Raw genomic sequence first — 22,493 nt, 5'->3', positions numbered from 1 at the left:
GCCATATTGAAGTTATACGTTTTGCTTAGCTACTGTATGCTTATTTCTTACGTTCTCATTCCCTTCCCCTCCTTTCTTTATTAAACTGTTTTATATTGTTGTTCCGTGCAGTTACTGCGTATATCACCTGCTCCCCATCACACAGACTATAATGGGGTTCAATAGTTGAATATTGAGAGGCTAGTCGAAACGAATAGCGAACATCAAATATTTTACTGTTTGCTCATCTCTAGATATTACTCCTGGGTGGGGGCAACTGAAAAAGATTGGATGTACCAGCTATTCAGACAGTGGCAGAAAACTTCAGGACTTACACCGCTACCTACAAATTGGGAGACCGTGACAAGCGTTACAGATATTCAGCTTACTGTTTGCTGAAGACCCCTCTGATCGACATTCTGTGGTCTTGGACCAAATTAATAACCTGAATATTGAGCAGCTATTCGAAACGAGTATCGAATATTTTACTGTTTGCTTATCTCTAATAAATAGGAAAGCCAGTATTACCAGTTATAAAGCTACAATAGAGCCATCATCCAAACTGGAGGTACAGGACATCACTAAGTGCTACAAAATCATCGAGAGCCCAGGCCGGGGAATGTAGGGACAAGTTGTATTTGCAAAAAAATAAAAAGTTATGTGAACAAGAGTGAGGGGGTGTAATGTCAATGAGCAGTGACTGGGCCTTGTTCAGGACAAAGTCATACAGATTTATGTGTTTAAAAAAATAAAATTTCATCTGTTGGCATACAAATATATATATTTTTTTTCAGAATCTTCAGAATAAAAAAGGCCGCTAGTCTGCAATGTAACCCAGTTACTTCAGAATATGCAAGACCACCATCTCCTTGGCCTAATGGTACTTGTCTGTTGGAATCAGCCTGTCACCCGCAAGCCAACAATACCCTGTGAAGTGTACAGGACGCATTGGGATCTGCACTTACTACCTAAACCTCATGCAACCGCATGAAACCCCAGCAGGCCGTCCAGTGTAATCTCACTCTTCTCGGTGCTTTGGCTAACATTATACTAACAGTTTTTCAGAATGCCATCTTGTATGGTCTGTGGCTGTGTATTAATCTTGTGATGTCTCCATTGGCCTACAGGCTTGTCTTCAGCAGTCAGTACTGGGGCTCATATGGGCCAATACAGAGACAACCTGGAGCAGATGGTGCAGGAGGAGGTCACTGGAAAGCTTTATGACAATGGCCACATCTGCTCTCTGCAGGTCAAGAGATCCCTATTCACACTATGTTAAAAGGATTCTACCAGATGTGATTCTGACCATTCCCCCTCCCCCCCCCCCCCAAAAAAAAAAAAAAAAAAAAAAAAATCTCCTTGCCGGACCAGAGCATAAGGTCATTTGAAGTCCCATCTACCAGTCAGTTCTCAGCAGGAGAGTCTTCCTCACCGGCACCAGTGTAATCGCCATTGTGTGACAGCCCAACCAACAATGAAGTCCTCAACTAACTGCAACATCCTCACTTATATATTACAATGATGTTGCTGGAGTAATGTCGGCCGCACCATCTACTATCCTTATTATGTAAGAACAATCCCCTATGACAAGGAAAAGGAGGATTATTGACACCCAAGTAACTGGTAACATGTAATGGATGTGACCAATATCCCGCTACAATATCCAGGACTACTGATGTGACATCACTGACTACAAGCCACTCGCACCGCAGTTCTGGGCTCTGAAACTTCCAGGACGTTCTATATAGCAAGTGCTCATTTACCAGGAATACAGATCATCACTGTCAGGGACAAAAACTAACAGATCTACATCTGCATAAAGCATTGTGGGGTCATGTGCAAGTTGTCTACAGTGTAGCAAAGAAAACAGAGCCAGAAGAAAGTTTCTATTATTGAGCCACAAAAACCTAAATTTGTATATGGACAATAATCCTTCACCTAGGAAAAGGTCTGGTCACCCAACACCAGCAGAAACTTCCCAAATACAGTTTGTAGAATTGGTAATTCCCTTTCCAGAATCAGATGAACCCCATCACTATTTGGCTCCAGGTGAATAGGAGACATCATGGACTACAAGGACAGGAGAACGTCCAGTTATATGGCAGCGTCCACTCATGTTATGGAGCAGGATTAGGTTATGACTCCATACTAGTAACTGCAAAAACCAATGTTATATGGAGGATATTTACCTAGTGAGAGTCCTGCCATTATACTCTGTACATGGGGATGACAGTACAAAGACCAAAAAGTTCTCGATTGTCAGTGAAGGGGGGGGGGGGGGGATATTTACACATCAACATTAGACAAATGCAAAAATCCTATAATATAATGCAAAAGTTGTATTGGAAATCGTCCTATTACACAAATCGTTAGACCTTGGTATTTCCTATGGATCATCCCGTACAATTTGGTCATTTTCTGTGGAGCTTATTCTGCCGCTCATTTTGGTTACATTTAATAAAAGATTGTGCTGAACCCATGTGGAATACCTGATCCAACAAGGAGTAGCCATTCATGTCACTGCAACAGTCAGACATGTATCAAATCTAAGGGCCCCTTCACACGATGTAAGCGCACCGCTCATTTATACAAGTGTCCAAGCACAGCGCTTCCAAACAGAGCCCATTGATTTCAATGAGAAGCGCGCGTATGTGCCGATATACGCTTGCTTCCCATTGAAAGCAATGGGCTCTGTTTGGAAGTGCCGTGCTCGGACATGTGTATAAGTGAGCGGCGCGCTTACAGCATGTGAAGGGGTCCAAAAGCTCATGAGAAACACTATATAATGTGACACTCATGTGTATTGTCCACTACTAAATTCAGAATGGAGCAAAACAAAGATCAAAACCAATAACTGTCCCAAGGATAGAGATAGATTTCTATTTTCCCACCCCAAACAATCTGTTGGTACATAAGGACATCCCATTTTAATAAGCCACCATTAATAGTCTACCATATAACCAGAGACTGTGATATGAGGACACTTGGTCACACAACCAGAGACATATGATGGCTAGACACCAGGACAACACCAATGTCCATCATTGTATATCAGGGGCATATACACAGCAATATTCTCTGGGCAAAAAGGTAGACAATTTTAAGAGGTGGAAGTTGGTTAAATATATATTTTTTATTTGTCAAGTTTAAAAAGTTATGCAGTATGGACAGGAGAGCAACAACAATGAGTCTTATACCCGACCATTCCTGTTAGAGAATATGGACGTGTAGATAGTGACATGTGCATTTGTATATTATACATTTCTTGGAGCAAAGATATTCTCCCCATCTTATACTCAGGTATCACTGGATGTCACTATAGTATTATGTACATAGACCTAACCTGACAGATAATGCCCCTATTAATAGATACAAGAAGCCAATAAGACAAAGCATGGGTGTATCTAATTTCCTATAGATCTATAATGATTATATATCAGCTAAAGATACGAGTCACTACATATATCCAGGGCTCTGGACTACATACACAAAAGGACTGGCAGAGCTGAAACCGGACAATGTGCTGCTAATGGACAGGGATTGTCACCATATCAAGCTGGAAGACTTTGGCTTGACTGTGCGGGGAGCCTGGTGTCCACCATACCCCATATTACTTCATTCCTGTCCTCAGAATTATATAACAAGGAACAATGAGTAGGTATAAGCCCTAGTGTACATAACTGGACTTTTTGGGTTCTTTGTAGCTTTGACAGTAGTTTTGCTTGCAACCAGTTAGAAAAGGTGCGGGGGGGGGGGGGGGGGAGAGAGAAAAAAAAAAAAAAAAAAAAAAAAAAAAAAAAAAAAGCCTATACCGCCGCTTCTCTTCCTTCCTGGACCTGTCTAAGTTAAAGTGTTCCAAAGGGAGCAGGGAGAAAATCTCCACATACTCCCCTTTCCATATTTTTCCCCTCACATCCTGTTTCAAGTGAGCCCCGAGGGGGCCCTCGAAACAGACGTAAACCTCCCCTTTCGCCGCATCGGCAAGTCTTTCCTCAGCCTTATCCCCAGTCTTATCACCCTCCTTGTCCTTCTCCTTGCTACCCGAAACCCCGACATTATTCTCCGTCTCCACCTGAGTGCCCGATACACCTGTGCCTGCCGACGCAGAAGTAACCCCACTACCCGGACTAATCCCCACCCATGCTGGAACTGGAGACGGCGCCGCTTGAAATGACCGAAACATGGAACCCATCAATCCCATAAAATCCATAACACCCCTGCCCACCTCCCCAGGGAAACCAACCCCACCCTGGCTCAATGAGAGGAAACTGCATGGTAAACACAGAAGTTGACTCACCTGACTGCCTGGGGCTAGCCACCCCATCAGCCGCCATTCCGGAATCCAGCTGAACAGCAGGCAGATGACCACTTGACCCGCTGGCTTCCATCCTCTGTACCACGGAAGGGACTGCAGCACTGGAGAGTTCAGACCCCCTATCCAGAGATGAGGAAGGAGTCGCTGGGCCTGGTGACTGCAACAACCCAGTCACGCTGACGGCTAGGTCCAAAGGAATTAGCCCGCTTGCCTCCACATGCTGAGGGCCCGTGAGCCCCGGCCCTGTCGATGCTGAGTCCAACCCACGCTGAGCAACTGCCGGGCCAACCACGGAAGCTCGTGGCACTGCCGACAACGGTCCAGAAATCCTGCTGGTAGTAGGAGAGGACGGAGGCGCGGCCTGCCGCCTCCGTCTCGGGTCCCGCCTGCTAGATGGATTCCTCCCTCCCCTCGGTTGCCTCCTGGCAGCAGACCTAGGAGTACCTTGGGTTGGAGGGTCCCGTGAGGGGCTCCTGCGACGGCACTGGACCCGAGAGGCCTTGTCGGGACTCAGGCGCGCCGGAGGCCTGGTCCTCCGCGGCCGTCTGGGTGAAGGTGGGGAAGGCGCTGCCGGCGCCTCCCCAGGCCCTCGTAGAAGGCTGCGCAATTGGTCATGCAGCCACTCCGGAACGCGGTGCTCTGCAGTTCGCTGATAAGATCTTCTAATGCCGACATGGCAGCTGCTCGGTGCCAGAGACAAGTTTCCCTATGTACTGCAGCAGCGCGACTGCTGCGCTTTGGCAGGCTTTTCCTTTAAAAGGCCGCCCCCTCACCCAGTCATGAAGACGCAACTTGCGGCGTCATTCAAATTAACCAATCGCCTCCAGGCCGGCCCCACGTCATGTGAGGCTTCCCTGAGCGCTGTGCTTCGTCCAGTCTCTTCTTGAGTGTATCCAGTTTCATAAAGATCTATAATGATTATATATCAGCTAAGGATAGGAGTCACTACATATATCCAGGGCTCTGGACTACATACACAAAAGGACTGGCAGAGCTGAAGCTGGATAATGTGCTGCTAATGGACAGGGATTGTCACCATATCAAGTTGGGAGACTTTGGATTGACTGTGTGCGGGAGCCTGGTGTCCACCATACCCCATATTACTCCATTCATGTCCTCAGAATTATGCAACAAAGAACAGTGTGGGGGAGGGGGGGGTATAAGCTCTAATGTAGATAACTGGACTTTTAGGGTACCATGTAGCTTTGACACTTATGAAACCAGGTAACTGAAGGCTATATGCATAGGTTCTACATGCACTGACAACAAGCTTCAGGCCTTACTCCTCTACCAACTAATAGGGAGAACTTCCCAGTAGAAGCCTTCACCATGTGTAACCTGCCCCTCACCGTGACTTTCTATCCTCTTGGTCTGCGACTACATTAACATCCCATGGAAGGCTGATATGACAGACTGACATTGAGGTGGAAGAGAAATCAGTGAGTCATTGTAGAAGACAGCGAGGAAGAAACTATAGATAGCCAAGAAGACGGTACACCAAGCCTCAAGATAGAAGACAACCCACTCCTAATTGTCCCATCTAAAAATATTGCATAGACTCTTGGATCTGAGGTGGAAATTACATAAGTGTTCTTGCAAGAGAGTTAAAATTCTTGGCCGAGTGGCCTACAGCAGTGGGAACACCAAACCATATCCAACATCCATAGTATAGGGGGTAAAGTGCTGACTGGTGGGTGTCACATTGTGGAGACCCCCCCCAGCAATCCAATAACTGGAGTGTTTTACCTCCATCCTAATTGTAGTAGTGGATGAGGAATGTGCAGCATTGTCCTATTCATTTCATTGAGCATGCTGGAAATAGATGAAGTCCTGCGCTTGGCTCGCTAAGACACTCATTGATATTAATAGGACTGGCTCATGTGTATTGTCCACCACTACATTCAGAATGAGGCAAAACAAAGTTCGAAATCAATAAGGGTCCTATGGATAGGGCTATTATTTTGTGCTATAACTGAGACAACCTTTGTTGTAAGATAAGAACATCCCATTTTAATAAACCACCATTAATAGTCTACCATATAACCAGAGACTGTGGTTGTGTGACCAAGTGACCTCAGAGAAATGGACATGATGGCTAGACACCAGAACAACACCAATGTCCATCATTGTATATCAGGGGCATATACACAGCAATATTCACTGGGGGAAATTAAGGTAGAAAATATTTTAAGAGATCAAAAGGGGTTAAAAGTTAATATAAATATATTTTCATAATAAATTATGCAGTATGGACAGGAGAGCAACAACGAGAGTCTTAAACCCAGCCATTCCTGTTAGAGAATATGGGACATGTAGACAGTGACATGTGCATCTGTATATTATACAGTCCTATGGAGCAAAAATAGTCTCACTATCTTATACCCAGGTATTACTGGATGTCACTATAGTATTATGTATATAGACCTAACCTGACAGACAATGCCCCTATTAATAGATACAAGGAGCCAATAAGACAAAGCATGCTTGTATCCAATTCCCTATAGATCTATAATGATTATATCAGCTAAGGACACACACAGGGCTGGCACAGAGCTCAAGCCAGAGAATGTGCTGCTAATGGACAGGGATTGTCACCATATCAAGTTGGGAGACTTTGGATTGACTGTGTGGGGAGCCTGGTGTCCACCATACCCCATATTACTCCAATATATTCATGTCCTCAGAATTATATAACAAGGAACAATGAGTAGGTATAAGCCCTAGTGTAGAGAACTGGACTTTTTGGGTACTTTGTAGGTTTGACAGTAGTTCTTCTGAAACCAGGTAACTGTAGGCCATATGCATAGGTTCTACATGCACTGACAACAAGCTTCAGGCCTTACTCCTCTACCAACTAATAGGGAGAAGTTACCAGTAGAAGCCTTCACCATGTGTAACCTGCCCCTCACCCAGGACCCCTCTACCTGACATTATGTGAATTGGTCTTCAAACATTTTAATGTCCCATGGAGGGCTGATGTGTCTACAGTAAGGGGATTCCTCAACAGTTTTGGCCTCTAGCAGTTTTATTCCTGTTCATGGGATTTATAGAAAGTCCTGCACATACACGGCCACGTCACCATTCAGTCTTTAGCAGTAAGGAATCCCCATTCTCCTGATAGGCAGGACATATATCCTGGGTCCTGTATACTGTGGATCTCTCATCTATGAAGGTAAAACATTACTACATTATATGCTGAATAGCTGATCTGTATGAGGTCTCTTCACCGTCCTGCAATGGTCATGTTGTGGATAAAGTGAATAATGGTCAGAATAAGCTGCTGAGTGAATGAAGACAAGCTGCTCTCGCCATGTCACCGATAGATAACATGTTATATCAGGAGGTCCGAACCTTACTGGAAAGATTATCTACCACAATATACATAAAAGCAGAAAGGATATTACTAAGATGGCTACTCATGGACTCACAAGGGAACAAAATAGACCACAGGCTAAATGCACAACAATTTTGAGCCCATTATGAACCCTGTATAACATTAAGGGGACCCCTCCACCCCACAACCCTTCACTATAGTTATTGTCAGTTTCCTGAGCTCATGTTTCTGCCTGAGGTCTCTGTAGAGAGTTTACAGTAACTTTCTGGTGGAGGAAATCTCATGTCTACGGCCACATAAGGCCCCGGGTCCTGACAGCTCCTCTGACCCCTATTAGACTTTTCTGATATTTTATCTCCACATCTTACTGACATTTAATCAGAACAGCCACCGATGGAAACTTTGGCAGAACCTAATGTTTCAGCTGGAAAGATTAGTTTCCATCCCATTTCTTAACTTGTGATAAAATTTACACCAGAGTTCCAGCTACTAGACTATATAAGATTCCACCTCAACTATTAAGGCCCATAGAGTGAGCTTTGTTACTGAGCAGCAGCACCTGGAGGTTTATGAACCTCATTCAATGGGCAGAGGAGTCTCATTCACCATCTCTGCTCCTTGCTTTGGACACAGAAGGGGTTTGGTAGCGTTCATTGGCAATCCTATGCTTCACAACCCCAAACAGAACACGATTGGTTAAATGTCCAAATAGACTTGCTTTAGGAAGGCCAACTTTAAATAAAAAAACCTCCATATGTATACAATATAATCCTTGTATTTCAGTCCACTATGACACCTAATGGAATCCTGAATCTGGGCAAAGAGACCTATGAACAAACTGTCATGGAGTGAAAAGAAAATCCAAGTTACATGCAAGAGGTGTTATGGAATAATCTAGATGAAAGTCAAGCAAGTTGTTTTTTTCTTGTGTTTAATGATTGACAGTTCTCATGGATTTCAGATCAGTGGTCTCCAACCTGTGGCATCTAACTCTTGCCTTTGGCTGCTGAGGCTCGGTGTGATCATTAGTTTTCCTACTGGTGGGAACCACAGGTTAGAGATCAGGACCCTAGAGGACAGGATTTGTGCTGAATTCCAAGACAGATTTTGTATCTCAAGACACTAAATGGCTTCTTCTGCTGTACTAGGATGGAAGTGCAGAAGCAATGGTGCAGAATTGTGTATTATAGTTGACAAGCTCCAAAATAAATGCACAGTAATGAACTGGAGTATAGAGACCTGAAACCAGACAGATTTACTAGATTGAGAAGTAATGTAGAGACTTTACCCTGACACTGTAGTTACTATCATTCCTTCCTTGTCTCCATGCTGAGTAAATTGCCACGACAATGGATGTGAACCCCACTGTGCTACCAAACCGGTTTGGCTTTGGGCCACTCCTAAGGGCGTTGTCTAAGTAGCCTCCCCGGTATTCACCCTTTAACCCCCATACGGGGATCTGGACTTCGCTGCGAGGAGACTACCAGGTCGCTACCTCTTGGAGTGGTCCCGGTATTGGTAGCAGCTGGCCAAGTAACTGATGCAATGCACCAGAGGTCAGGCAGGATTGTAGTCTGGATTAAGGCCAGTACACATTTGTGGTCAGTAGCCAAGCCTGAGGTCAGGACAGGCAGCAGAGGACTGAGGTCAGGAACAGTGATCAGCAGTAAGAGGAGTTTACAGCTCAGTACTCAGGAGACAGTCTGGGATCAGCAAATGGGTTGAAGTATAAATATAATAGACAAGGCAAAGTCAGGTACATAAGCTGGGTCATATACTGCTCCATCAATATCACTCCCACAATCCTATATATAATATAGTACATAAGTATATCTTTAGATCCTGTTCTCTGCAGCTTGAGATGCACTAAAGGAAAGTGTTGTAGTACAAGTGTCCACTTTATTACTTTAAGGCAGCTCATCTCTGAAACGTGTTGTGGTTGGCTTCAAATAAGTTGGTTGTTGGTGTGGATTTTCCAATGAGAGATCATAAAGTCTCATAGCTCAGCCTTTTGTCATAGCTTTAGGTTATTGATGGAGACCATTTAATGGTTATCCATCCATTTGCTTAGCTCCTTAGTCCACTTATTCAGAACCTGCGCAATGGCGAGAGTCTTTGGGAACGGCAAAGCTTGAGGATTTAGTTGATTATTTTAAGAGACACAGATCTACATCCAGTTACTGATGTAAGGAGAATGAACTCAACTCCTTGTAGCTGTATAGAGAAAAGAGCCAAGGATGTCATCAAGTTATTCCCAAGATACCTCTGGAAGGTGAGGAGAAGGCAGTTACACAGCTTGGATTATCTCCACTGAAGAGACCCAAGCACCACCACACATACTATTGCTCTTCCCTGGTTTATTCAGTTGATGTCATTGCGTGAAGGTTTGGGGTCTTGACTTGGCTGCCATATGTCTACAAAATGATCAATACCCTATCGTAACGATTCAGCCATAGCACAAGTGTATGCTTTATTTTACCTAGTCCATGGGTTAAGAAAAGTTTCTTACCGATGTAATTGCTGGGAGGTTTGACTGCCGAGACCCCAAGAGCTGAGGTATTTTATCCCCATCTTAAGTGTAGTGGTAGAAGCAGAAGTTGTGCCCTTGATCCATTTCAATAAGTGTCAGGAAGGGCTGAAGTTCTGTGCTTGGCCATCTATGAGACTAGCGGGGCAGGTATTTGATATCCCAATCACAACTATGTATAGCCCCGGAGTAGGATTGGAGTGTGAGCAGTGTCCCCGGCCTAGCAAGTGGCACAGCCAGTATCACCATTACTCTCACTTTCCGGTCTCCTCTGCTGGGTTGCATTAGATATAAGGCCATCACCTCACCTATCCCAGACTGCGGAGTCTGTAGTGTTATGGCAGGTTTCAGGATTATGATGGAGCTTCTTTGTGAAAGCAAATACCATAGACCTGGCCATATAATAACCCTCCATATACTGGATATTCCTGTAGAGTAATGTGGAGTCTCTTTTGTAGGCCATATCGTCACAATGGAAGTCATCAACATTTTCAGTGTCCAGCCATTTCATCTGCCAAGTCTTCGGGATAATCAAGACTCTTGGAGAAGGATTGTACGGACAAGTCGTGCTTGCAGAAGCCTACACAACAGGAATGTGAAAAAAAGGCAAAAATCTGACTCTGCATATACTGTAGACTAATGCTGGCAATATACTGTATTTAAAACTTATTCAGGTGTACAAAATCTCTTTATAGTAAGAATGCTTCCAAAATAGGTTTTGTTTTTGTTGAAGCCTTGAAGCCCCAAACACCCTTAAAGACGGCTCTATGGATTACACTAAACTCCGAGAAGAGAGACGAGAGTCTCGACCACTACACCAGAAGACATAATAGGCTTCTAAGCATCTCATCCACTGAGGAGTTACTAGAGGATTCATTGATCACAAGCTACAATACACCTCTATCCACCACTCAGACCTCTAGTAATACCAGATCCTCCAGATACCAGCAAGATCTCCACTCAATACATCCGAGTCTTTAGGGCTTCCCAGTACTAACACCACTCCCTTCATAAATCACAAAGGAAACTATTTCTACCAAAATCTAGGACTATTACAGTCCAGTAAACTTGGAGAAAATTAGACGTCCACAAGTCAGAAGAAACTGTACAAGACAGAGGCTATAAAAGGGAAAGAAGCCCAGAGACAATATCCACAAGCCAAAGAACAATGTAACACCGACATCTTCACTCTCCTCCTACACAGTCACTGAAGCTGAATCTTGTCTAATGTCCAAGGGTTTATCTTTCTGCCCAGATCAACAACCGAATGATTTGGACTTGTTGATTTGCAGACGTATATTGGAAAGTTCACACTTACTCTTCATTAAACCATAATCAGAGCGTTACTGAATGATCCCAAGTCAAGTAAATAAATTCTATAGACAACTCCCCCCCCCCCATACATACAGGTTACTAGCATTACAAGTCTCACCACAGGAGATACATTCACTCCACTGTTCATCTTATGTTGTAGCCTCCCTTGTGACCTACAATATGTAGGATGAACTATCAGAAGGCCAAGAGAATCAAACATAGGTCTACTATTGTCAATGGCAACCTCAAACATTGTCTCTATACAGTCCTCTGCTATTCAATGCCATCCCCCTCCCCATATCACCCTACTCCACACATTTCAGCTGCCATAGACTGATTCATGGGGGGACATCAGGAGATCCTACAGAAGCAGCAAGAACTGTAGTTACCGAATATATGCAGTCAGAACGGTAGTCCCTGGAGCCCTGATGGTGTGAACTGGTAATTAAGGAGAATTCTTATGCAGAAATAGACGAGTTTATGACTAGACCTGGTCGGCTGCAGGTACAATATATACAAGAGGCTTCATCCACCATTACTAGGCACAAGGCTATAAAAATGGTGGTGCGAGCCAAGTGCTTAATAGACTGAACACAGTTCGTGCAGAAGACAGCGCACACACACACCACATAGCACCAAACAATACAAGATACTCCCTCAGGTATATACAGTTCATCACAAACCCCACACAAGCTGTTCATATACAGTGTATAGAGCGCTGTGCAGACATCCAGGGGTCGTGTGTAAAGGATTTGTGCCCGTCCTTTGTAACTTTCCACATTAGATATAATAAGGCCGTCACCTCACCTATCCCAGACTGCGGAGTCTGTAGTGTTATGGCAGGTTTCAGATGGAGCTTCTTTGTGAAAGTAAATACCATAGACCTGGACATGGCCATATAATAACCCTCCATATACTGGATATTCCTGTAGAGTAATGTGGAGTCTGTTTTGTAGGCCACATCACTTCAACTACAGACTCCACATTACTCTACAGGAATATCCAGTATATGGAGGGTTATTATATGGCCATGTCCAGGTCTATGGTATTTGCTTTCACAAAGAAGCTCCATCATAAACCTGAAACCTGCCATAACACTACAGACTCCACAGCCTGGGATAGGTGAGGTGACGGCCTTATATCTAACGTGACAGTACATGTATAGTAGGATTTTGACCTCTTTCACATTCCTGGCCTAAAACTCTGCAGGTAAAGGCTGAAGTCTCCTGAAGGGCCTCAATCTCTGCTGGTAGCTCAGCTTAAGGGCCTGTAACTGAATTTGGAAGGGCTCATGTTAAGGGCTAGAAAAATGAATTTTGGAAGGTCTTACCACATCACACACATCCACAATGACAGTTCAGGGTGGGGACTGAAGGATTTCCCATTGTCTATTCCATCTGTGGTTGTCATGGGCAATGTGATTTAAAGGGGTGCTTGTTAATGTTTGTTGAGCTTAAATTTGGGTTTGTGTCCATCCGTTTGGGGAGTACAGAAGGTTTCCAGGTATTTTCCCGCTTTGATAGAAGTTTTTGGAGTGTGGGAAGTGTGTAGTAGTTCGGCTGTGATGTTGGGGTAAAACAGGGACTTGGGCTTGTTAGATGCCCCCAGAGCTTCCCCTGCTGTCCCAGTTGTATTCCAGGGTGTTGACATCATTTCCTGGGGTGTCATAGTGGACTTAGTGACCCTCCTGAGTCAAATGGTGGGATCCCCTGAAACTAAGCATTTTCTCCCATATGTAAGGGGCTTGTGGAATAACTGTCATTTGTCTGATCTTCTGCTGCTGAAAGACCAAATTGCAGGGCAAATCTATTCACAAAAGAACCCCCCCCTACAGCTCAGAGAAAAATGGTATGTTCCAGAGAGGAAAAGCGTGTGACTACAGGAAGCTGCAGGCAGAAGGAGACACATGTCATGCTAGGAGGACCTGCTGCAGGGCTGCTGTGCCCATTAAGGACTTTCCTTTGATAAACAAGGGCCCTGAGAGACTTCACTTTTCCTGCCTTGTGTCAGCTTGTAAACAGAGGTACGTGGGAGTGAGTAGCCATACAGCTCGGTCAAGCTTTAAAGCAGCTTTGTGTGCTGGAAGAAAAAAACAGGCCTCTGTCTGGAAGATTGATACGGTGCACCGGGTTACTGACTTTAATAGAGGCCTCTCCTAGACAATGCATGCAGGTTCTAACTAAGGACACTAGAGGGGTAACTACCACAATCTGTTGTGTACACTGCCATATTGAAGTTATACGTTTTGCTTAGCTACTGTATACTTCTTTCTTACGTTCTCATTCCCTTCCCCTCCTTTCTTTATTAAACTGTTTTATATTGTTGTTCCGTGCAGTTACTGCGTATATCACCTGCTCCCCATCACGCAGACTATAATGGGGTTCAATAGTTGAATATTGAGAGGCTAGTCAAAACGAATAGCGAACATCAAATATTTTACTGTTTGCTCATCTCTAGATATTACCCCTGGGTGGGGGCAACTGAAGATTGGATGTACCAGCTATTCAGACAGTGGCAGAAAACTTCAGGACTTACACCGCTACCTACAAATTGGGAGACCGTGACAAGCGTTACAGATATTCAGCTTACTGTTTGCTGAAGACCCCTCTGATCGACATTCTGTGGTCTTGGACCAAATTAATAACCTGAATATTGAGCAGCTATTCGAAACGAGTATCGAATATTTTACTGTTTGCTTATCTCTAATAAATAGGAAAGCCAGTCTTACCAGTTATAAAGCTACAATAGAGCCATCATCCAAACTGGAGGTTCAGGACATCACTAAGTGCTACAAAATCATCATCGAGAGCCCGGGCCGGGGAATGTAGGGACAAGTTGTATTTGCAAAAAAATAAAAAGTTATGTGACCAAGAGTGAGGGGGTGTAGTGTCAATGAGCAGTGACTGGGCCTTGTTCAGGACAAAGTCATACAGATTTATGTGTTTAAAAAAAAAAAATAAAAAATAATTTCATTTGTTGGCATACAAATAAATTATATATTTTTTTTTTTCAGAATCTTCAGAATAAAAAAGCCCGCTAGTCTGCAATGTACCCCAGTTACTTCAGAATATGCAAGACTACCATCTCCTTGGCCTGCTGGTACTTGTCTGTTGGAATCAGCTTGTCACCCGCAAGCCAACAATACCCTGTGAAGTGTACAGGACGCATCAGGATTTGCACTTACTACCTAAACCTTGTGCATCCACATGTGCGAGGGTCAGGAACTTGATCTGGTAGTGTAGGTGGCCAAGTTTCATGTTGTCACACAGTCGTTGCAGACATTGGACAGCACTGGGTGTGAATTTCTCTTGTGTAACCTCAGCCGCTGGTGTTACTTTCAGAGGTAAGAAGTTTGGTTTCACCAGGGTGGCAGCTTGTAGCTTTGTCTTACCGACTGCTGAAGCCAGTCTACTGTGAAGAGATAGCCACATACGACCTGGACACCTTCACAGAGATGCTTCTTTGCCAAGGCGGCAGCCCTGTGAGAGATGTACTTCACAACAGCCATGTTTTTTGGAGTTTGCGGTGGTGCTGGCATAGAGATACTGTATATATGTCAGTTCTGGACTCTCCCAGGATTATCACTATCACATCTTTATCCAGAAACCCCAGCAGGCCGTCCAGTGTAATCTCACTCTTCTCGGTGCTTTGGATAACAATATACTAACAGTTTCTCAGAATGCCATCTTGTATGGTCTGTGGCTGTGTATTAATCTAGTGAGGTCTCCATCGGCCTACAGGCTTGTCTTCAGCAGTCAGTACTGGGGCTCATATGGGCCAATACAGAGACAACCTGGAGCAGATGGTGCAGGAGGCGGTCACTGGAAAGCTTTATGACAATGGCCACATCTGCTCTCTGCAGGTCACAAGTTATCCCTATTCACACTATGATGTTAGAAGGATTCTACCAGATGTGATTCTGACCATTTTTCCCCCCCAAAAAAAAATTCCCCTTGCCAGACCAGAGTGTACGGTCACCTGAAGTCCCATTTACCAGTCAGTTCTCAGCAGGAGAGTCTTCCTCACCGGCACCAGTGTAATGGCCATTGTGTGACAACCCAACCAACAATGAAGTGCTCAACTAACTGCAACATCCTCATCACTTCTATATTACAATGATGTTGCTGGAGTAATGTCATCCGCACCATCTAATATCCTTATTATGTAAGAACAATCCCCTATGACAGGGAAAATGAGGATTATTGACACCCAAGTAACTGGTAACATGTAATGGCTGTGACCAATATCCCGCTACAATATCCAGGACTACTGATGTGACATCACTGACTACTACAAGCTACTCGCACCGCAGTTCTGGGCTCTGAAACTTCCAGGACGTTCTATATAGCAAGTGCTCATTTACCAGGAATACAGATCATCACTTTCAGGGACAAAAACTAACAGATCTACATCTACATAAAGCATTGTGGGGTCATGTGCAAGTTGTCTACAGTGTAGCAAAGAAAACTGAGCCAGAAGAAAGTTTCTATTGATCCACAAAAACCTAAATTTGTATATGGACAATAATTCTTCACCTAGGAAAAGGTCTGGTCACCCAACACCAGCAGAAACTTCCCAAATACAGTTTGTAGAATTGGTAATTCCCTTTCCAGAATCAGATGAACCCCATCACTATTTGGCTCCAGGTGAATAGGAGACATCATGGACTACAAGGACAGGAGAACGTCCAGTTATATGGCAGCGGCCACTCAGGTTATGGAGCAGGATTAGGTTATGACGCCATACTAGTCACTGCAAAAACCAATGCTATATGGAGGATATTTACCTAGTGAGAGTCCTGCCATTATACTCTGTACATGGGGATGACAGTACAAAGACCAAAAAGTTCTAGATTGTCAGGGAAGGGGGGAGAATATTTACACATGAACATTAGGCAAATGCAAAAACCTATAATATAATGCAAAAATTGTATTGGAAATCGTCCCATTACACAAGTTGTAAGACCTTGTCATTTTTTTATGAGGGATCATCCTGTACAGTTTGGTCATTTTCTGTTGAGCTTGTTCTGCTGCTCATTTTGGTTTCATTTACAAAAGATTGTGCTGAACCCATGTGGAATACCTGGTCCAACAAGGAGTAGCCATTCATGTCACTGCAACAGTCAGACATGTATCAAATTTAAGTGTCCCTTCACATGGTGTAAGCGCGCTGCTCATTTATACACGTGTCCAAGTGCAGCGCTTCCAAACAGAGCCCATTGATTTCAATGGGAAGCGCACGTATATGTCGATATACTTGTGCTTCCCATTGAAAGCAATAGGCTCTGTTTGGAAGTAATGTGCTCGGACATGTGTATAAGTGAGCGGCGCGCTTACAGCATGTGAAGGGTCCCTAAAGCTCATGAGATAAATACTCTATATAATGTGACACTCATGTGTCTTGTCCACCACTAAATTCAGAACGGAGCAAAACAAAGATCAAGACCAATAACGGTCCCAAGGATAGGGAGAGTGGGTTTTTTTCCCACCCCAAACAACCTGTTGGTACAGAAGGACATCCCATTTTAATAAGCCACCATTAATAGTCTACCATATAACCAGAGACTGTGGTTGTGTGACCAAGTGTCCTCATATCAGAGACATGGACATGATGGCTAGACACCAGGACAACACCAATGTCCAGCATTATATATCAGGGGCAGATACACAGCAATATTCTCTGGGCAAAAAGGTAGACAATTTTAAGAGGTGGAAGTTGGTTAAATATATATTTTTTATTTGTCAAGTTTAGAAAGTTATGCAGTATGGACAGGAGAGCAACAACAATGAGTCTTAAACCCGGCCATTCCTGTTAGAGAATATGGACGTGTAGATAGTGACATGTGCATTTGTATATTATACATTTCTTGGAGCAAAGATATTCTCCCCATCTTATACTCAGGTATCACAGGATGTCACTATAGTATTATGTACATAGACCTAGCCTGGCAGACAATGTCCCTATTAATAGATACAAGGTGCCAATAAGACAAAGCATGGGTGTATCTAATTTCCTATAGATCTATATGATTATATATTAGCTAAGGATAGGAGTCACTACATATATCCAGGGCTCTGGAGTACATACACAAAAGGACTGGCAGAGCTGAAGCCGGACAATGTGCTGCTAATGGACAGGGAGTGTCACCATATCAAGCTGGAAGACTTTGGCTTGACTGTGCGGGGAGCCTGGTGTCCACCATACCCCATATTACTTCATTCCTGTCCTCAGAATTATATAACAAGGAACAATGAGTAGGTATAAGCCCTAGTGTAGATAACTGGACTTTTTGGGTTCTTTGTAGCTTTGACAGTAGTTTTGCTTGCAACCAGTTAGAAAAGGTGCGGGGGGGGGGGGGGGGGAGAGAAAAAAAAAAAAAAAAAAAAAGAAAACCTGAGTGCCCGATACACCTGTGCCTGCCGACACAGAAGTAACCCCACTACCCGGACTAATCCCCACCCATGCCGGAACTGGAGACTGCGCCGCTTGAAATGACCGAAACATGGAACCCATCAATCCCATAAAATCCATAACACCCCTGCCCACCTCCCCAGGGAAACCAACCCCACCCTGGCTCGATAAGAGAGGAAACTGCATGGTAAACACAGAAGTTGACTCACCTGACTGCCTGGGGCTAGCCACCCCATCAGCCGCCATTCCGGAATCCAGCTGAACAGCAGGCAGATGACCACTCGACCCGCTGGCTTCCATCCTCTGTACCACGGAAGGGACTGCAGCACTGGAGAGTTCAGACCCCCTATCCAGAGATGAGGAAGGAGTCGCTGGGCCCAGTGACTGCGACAACCCGGTCACGCTGACGGCTAGGCCCAAAGGAATTAGCCCTCTTGCCTCCACACGCTGAGGGCCCGTGAGCTCCGGCCCTGTCGACGCTGAGTCCAACCCACGCTGAGCAACTGCCGGGCCAACCACGGAAGCTCACGGCACTGCCGACAACGGTCCGGAAATCCTGCTGGTAGTAGGAGAGGACGGAGGCGCGGCCTGCCGCCTCCGTCTCGGGTACCGCCTGCTAGATGGATTTCTCCCTCCCCTCGGTTGCCTCCTGGCAGCAGACCTAGGAGTACCTTGGGTCGGAGGGTCCCGTGAGGGGCTCCTGCAACGGCGCTGGACCCGAGGGCCTCATCGGGACTCAGGCACGCCGGAGGCCTGGTCTCCGCGGCCGTCTGGGTGAAGGCGCTGCCAGCGCCTCCCCAGGCCCCCGTAGACGGCTGCGCAATTGGCAATGCAGCCACTCCGGATCGCGGTGCTCCCCAGACACCCGCAATTCGCTGATAAGATCTTCTAATGCCACATCGCAGCTGCTCGGTGCCAGAGACAAGTTTTCCTATGTACTGCAGCAGCGCGACTGCTGCGCTTTGGCGGGCTTTTCCTTTAAAAGGCCGACCCTCACCCAATCACGAAGACGCAACTTGCGGCGTCATTCAAATTAACCAATCGCCTCCCGTCCGGCCGGCCCCACGTCATGTGAGGCTTCCCTGAGCGCTGTGCTTCGTCCAGCCTCTTCTTGAGTGTATCCAGTTTCCTAAAGATCTATAATGATTATATATCAGCTAAGGATAGGAGTCACTACATATATCCAGGGCTCTGGACTACATACACAAAAGGACTGGCAGAGCTGAAGCTGGACAATGTGCTGCTAATGGACAGGGATTGTCACCATATCAAGTTGGGAGACTTTGGATTGACTGTGCGGGGAGCCTGGTGTCCACCATACCCCATATTACTCCATTCATGTCCTCAGAATTATGCAACAAGGAACAGTGTGGGGGGGGAGGTGGGTATAAGCCCTAATGTAGATAACTGGACTTTTAGGGTACCGTGTAGCTTTGACACTTATGAAACCAGGTAACTGAAGGCTATATGCATAGGTTCTACATGCACTGACAACAAGCTTCAGGCCTTACTCCTCTACCAACTAATAAGGAGAACTTCCCAGTAGAAGCCTTCACCATGTGTAACCTGCCCCTCACCGTGACTTTATCCTCTTGGTCTGCGACTACATTAACATCCCATGGAAGGCTGATATGACAGACTGACATTGAGGTGGAAGAGAAATCAGTGAGTCATTGTAGAAGACAGAGGAAGAAACTATAGATAGCCAAGAAGATGGTACACCAAGCCTCAAGATAGAAGACAACCCACTCCTAATTGTCCCGTCTGAATATTGCATAGACTCTTGGATCTGAGGTGGAAATTACATAATTGCTCTTGCAAGAGAGTTCAAATTCTTAGCCAATTGGTCTACAGCAGTACACACACACACACACACTTTGGATTGACTGTGCGGGGAGCCTGGTGTCCACCATACCCCATATTACTCCATTCATGTCCTCATAATTATATAACAAGGAACAATGAGTAGGTATAAGCCCTAGTGTAGAGAACTGGATTTTTTGGGTACTTTGTAGGTTTGACAGTAGTTCTTCTGAAACCAGGTAACTGTAGGCCATATGCATAGGTTCTACATGCACTGACAACAAGCTTCAGGCCTTACTCCTCTACCAACTAATAGGGAGAAGTTACCAGTAGAAGCCTTCACCATGTGTAACCTGCCCCTCACCCAAGACCCCTCTACCTGACATTATGTGCATTGTCGAACATGTTAATGTCCCATGGAGGGCTGATGTGTCTACATTAAGGGGATTCCTCAACAGTTTTGGCCTCTAGCAGTTTTATTCCTATTCATGGGATTTATAGAAAGTCCTGCACATACACGGCCACGTCACCATTCAGTCTTTAGCAGTAAGGAATCCCCATTCTCCTGATAGGCAGGACATATATCCTGGGTCCTGTATACTGTGGATCTCTCATCTATGAAGGTAAAACATTACTACATTATATGCTGAATAGCTGATCTGTATGAGGTCTCTTCACCGTCCTGCAATGGTCATGTTGTGGATAAAGTGAATAATGGTCAGAATAAGCCGCTGAGTAAATGAAGACAAGCTGCTCTCGCCATGTCACCGATAGATAACATGTTATATCAGGAGGTCCGAACCTTACTGGAAAGATTATCTACCACAATATACATAAAGCAGAAGGATATTACTAAGATGGCTACTCATGGACTCACAAGGGAACAAAATAGACCACAGGCTAACGTCTCAACAATTTTGAGCCCATTATGAAGCCCTGTATAACATTAAGGGGACCCCTCCACCCCACAACCCTTCACTATAGTTATTGTCAGTTTCCTGAGCTCATGTTTCTGCCTGAGGTCTCTGTAGAGAGTTTACAGTAACTTTCTGGTGGAGGAAATCTCATGTCTACGGCCACATAAGGCCCCGGGTCCTGACAGCTCCTCTGACCCCTATTAGACTTTTCTGATATTTTATCTCCACATCTTACTGACATTTAAGCAGAACAGCCACCGATGGAAACTTTGGCAGAGCCTAATGTTTCAGCTGGAAAGATTAATTTCCATCCCATTTCTTTACTAGTGATATAATTTACACCAGAGTTCCAGCTACTAGACTATATAAGATTCCACCTCAACTATTAAGGCCCATAGAGAGGGCTTTGTTACGGAGCAGCAGCACCTGGAGGTTTATGAACCTCATTCAATGGGCAGAGGAGTCTCATTCACCATCTCTGCTCCTTGCTTTGGACACAGAAGGGGTTTGGTAGCGTTCATTGGCAATCCTATGCTTCACAACCCCAAACAGAACACGATTGGTTAAATGTCCAAATAGACTTGCTTTAGGAAGGCCAACTTTAAATAAAAAAACCTCCATATGTATACAATATAATCCTTGTATTTCAGTCCACTATGACACCTAATGGAATCCTGAATCTGGGCAAAGAGACCTATGAACAAACTGTCATGGAGTGAAAAGAAAACCCAAGTTACATGCAAGAGGTGTTATGAAATAATCTAGATGAAAGTCAATCAAGTTGTTTTTTTCTTGTGTTTAATGATTGACAGTTCTCATGGATTTCAGATCAGTGGTCTCCAACCTGTGGCATCTAACTCTTGCCTTTGGCTGCTGAGGCTCGGTGTGATCATTAGTTTTCCTACTGGTGGGAACCACAGGTTAGAGATCAGGACCCTAGAGGACAGGATTTGTGCTGAATTCCAAGACAGATTTTGTATCTCAAGACATTAAATGGCTTCTTCTGCTGTACTAGGATGGAAGTGCAGAAGCAATGGTGCAGAATTGTGCATTGTAGTTGACAAGCTCCAAAATAAATGCACAGTAATGAACTGGAGTATAGAGACCTGAAACCAGACACATTTACTAGATTGAGAAGTAATGTAGAGACTTTACCCTGACACTGTAGTTACTATCATTCCTTCCTTGTCTCCATGCTGAGTAAATTGCCACGACAATGGATGTGAACCCACTGTGCTACCAAACCGGTTTGGCTTTGGGCCACTCCTAAGGGCGTTGTCTAAGTAGCCTCCTCGGTATTCACCCTTTAACCCCCATACGGGGATCTGGACTTCGCTGCAAGGAGACTACCAGGTCGCTACCTCTTGGAGTGGTCCCGGTATTGGTAGCAGCTGGCCAAGTAACTGATGCAATGCACCAGAGGTCAGGCAGGATTGTAGTCTGGATTAAGGCCAGTACACATTTGTGGTCAGCAGCCAAGCCTGAGGTCAGGACAGGCAGCAGAGGACTGAGGTCAGGAACAGTGATTAGCAAATGGGTTGAGGTATAAATATAATAGACAAGGCAAAGTCAGGTACATAAGCTGGGCCATATACTGCTCCATCAATATCACTCCCACAATCCTATATATAATATAGTACATAAGTATATCTTTAGATCCTGTTCTCTGCAGCTTGAGATGTACTAATGGAAAGAGTATTGTAGTACAAGTGTCCACTTTATTACTTTAAGGCAGCTCATCTCTGAAACGTGTCGTGGTTGGCTTCAAATAAGTTGGTTGTTGGTGTGGATTTTCCAATGAGAGATCATAAAGTCTCATAGCTCAGCCTTTTGTCATAGCTTTAGGTTATTGATGGAGACCATTTAATGGTTATCCATCCATTTGCTTAGCTC

At 44.7% G+C, this 22,493-nt stretch overlaps 1 pseudogene; it reads right to left on the bottom strand.

Annotated features, from left to right (window-relative positions):
* Positions 1-14,505: 14,505 nt before the first annotated feature.
* LOC142198575 (dead end protein homolog 1-like) lies at positions 14,506-20,029 on the bottom strand (annotated as a pseudogene).
* Between the last annotated feature and the right edge of the window lie 2,464 nt (positions 20,030-22,493).

The sequence above is a fragment of the Leptodactylus fuscus genome, chromosome 3, assembly GCF_031893055.1.
Source record: "Leptodactylus fuscus isolate aLepFus1 chromosome 3, aLepFus1.hap2, whole genome shotgun sequence".
NCBI classification, from domain to species: Eukaryota; Metazoa; Chordata; class Amphibia; order Anura; family Leptodactylidae; genus Leptodactylus; species Leptodactylus fuscus.
Note: the sequence above shows the minus strand (reverse complement) of the source record. Positions and strands in the feature narration are given on the sequence as shown.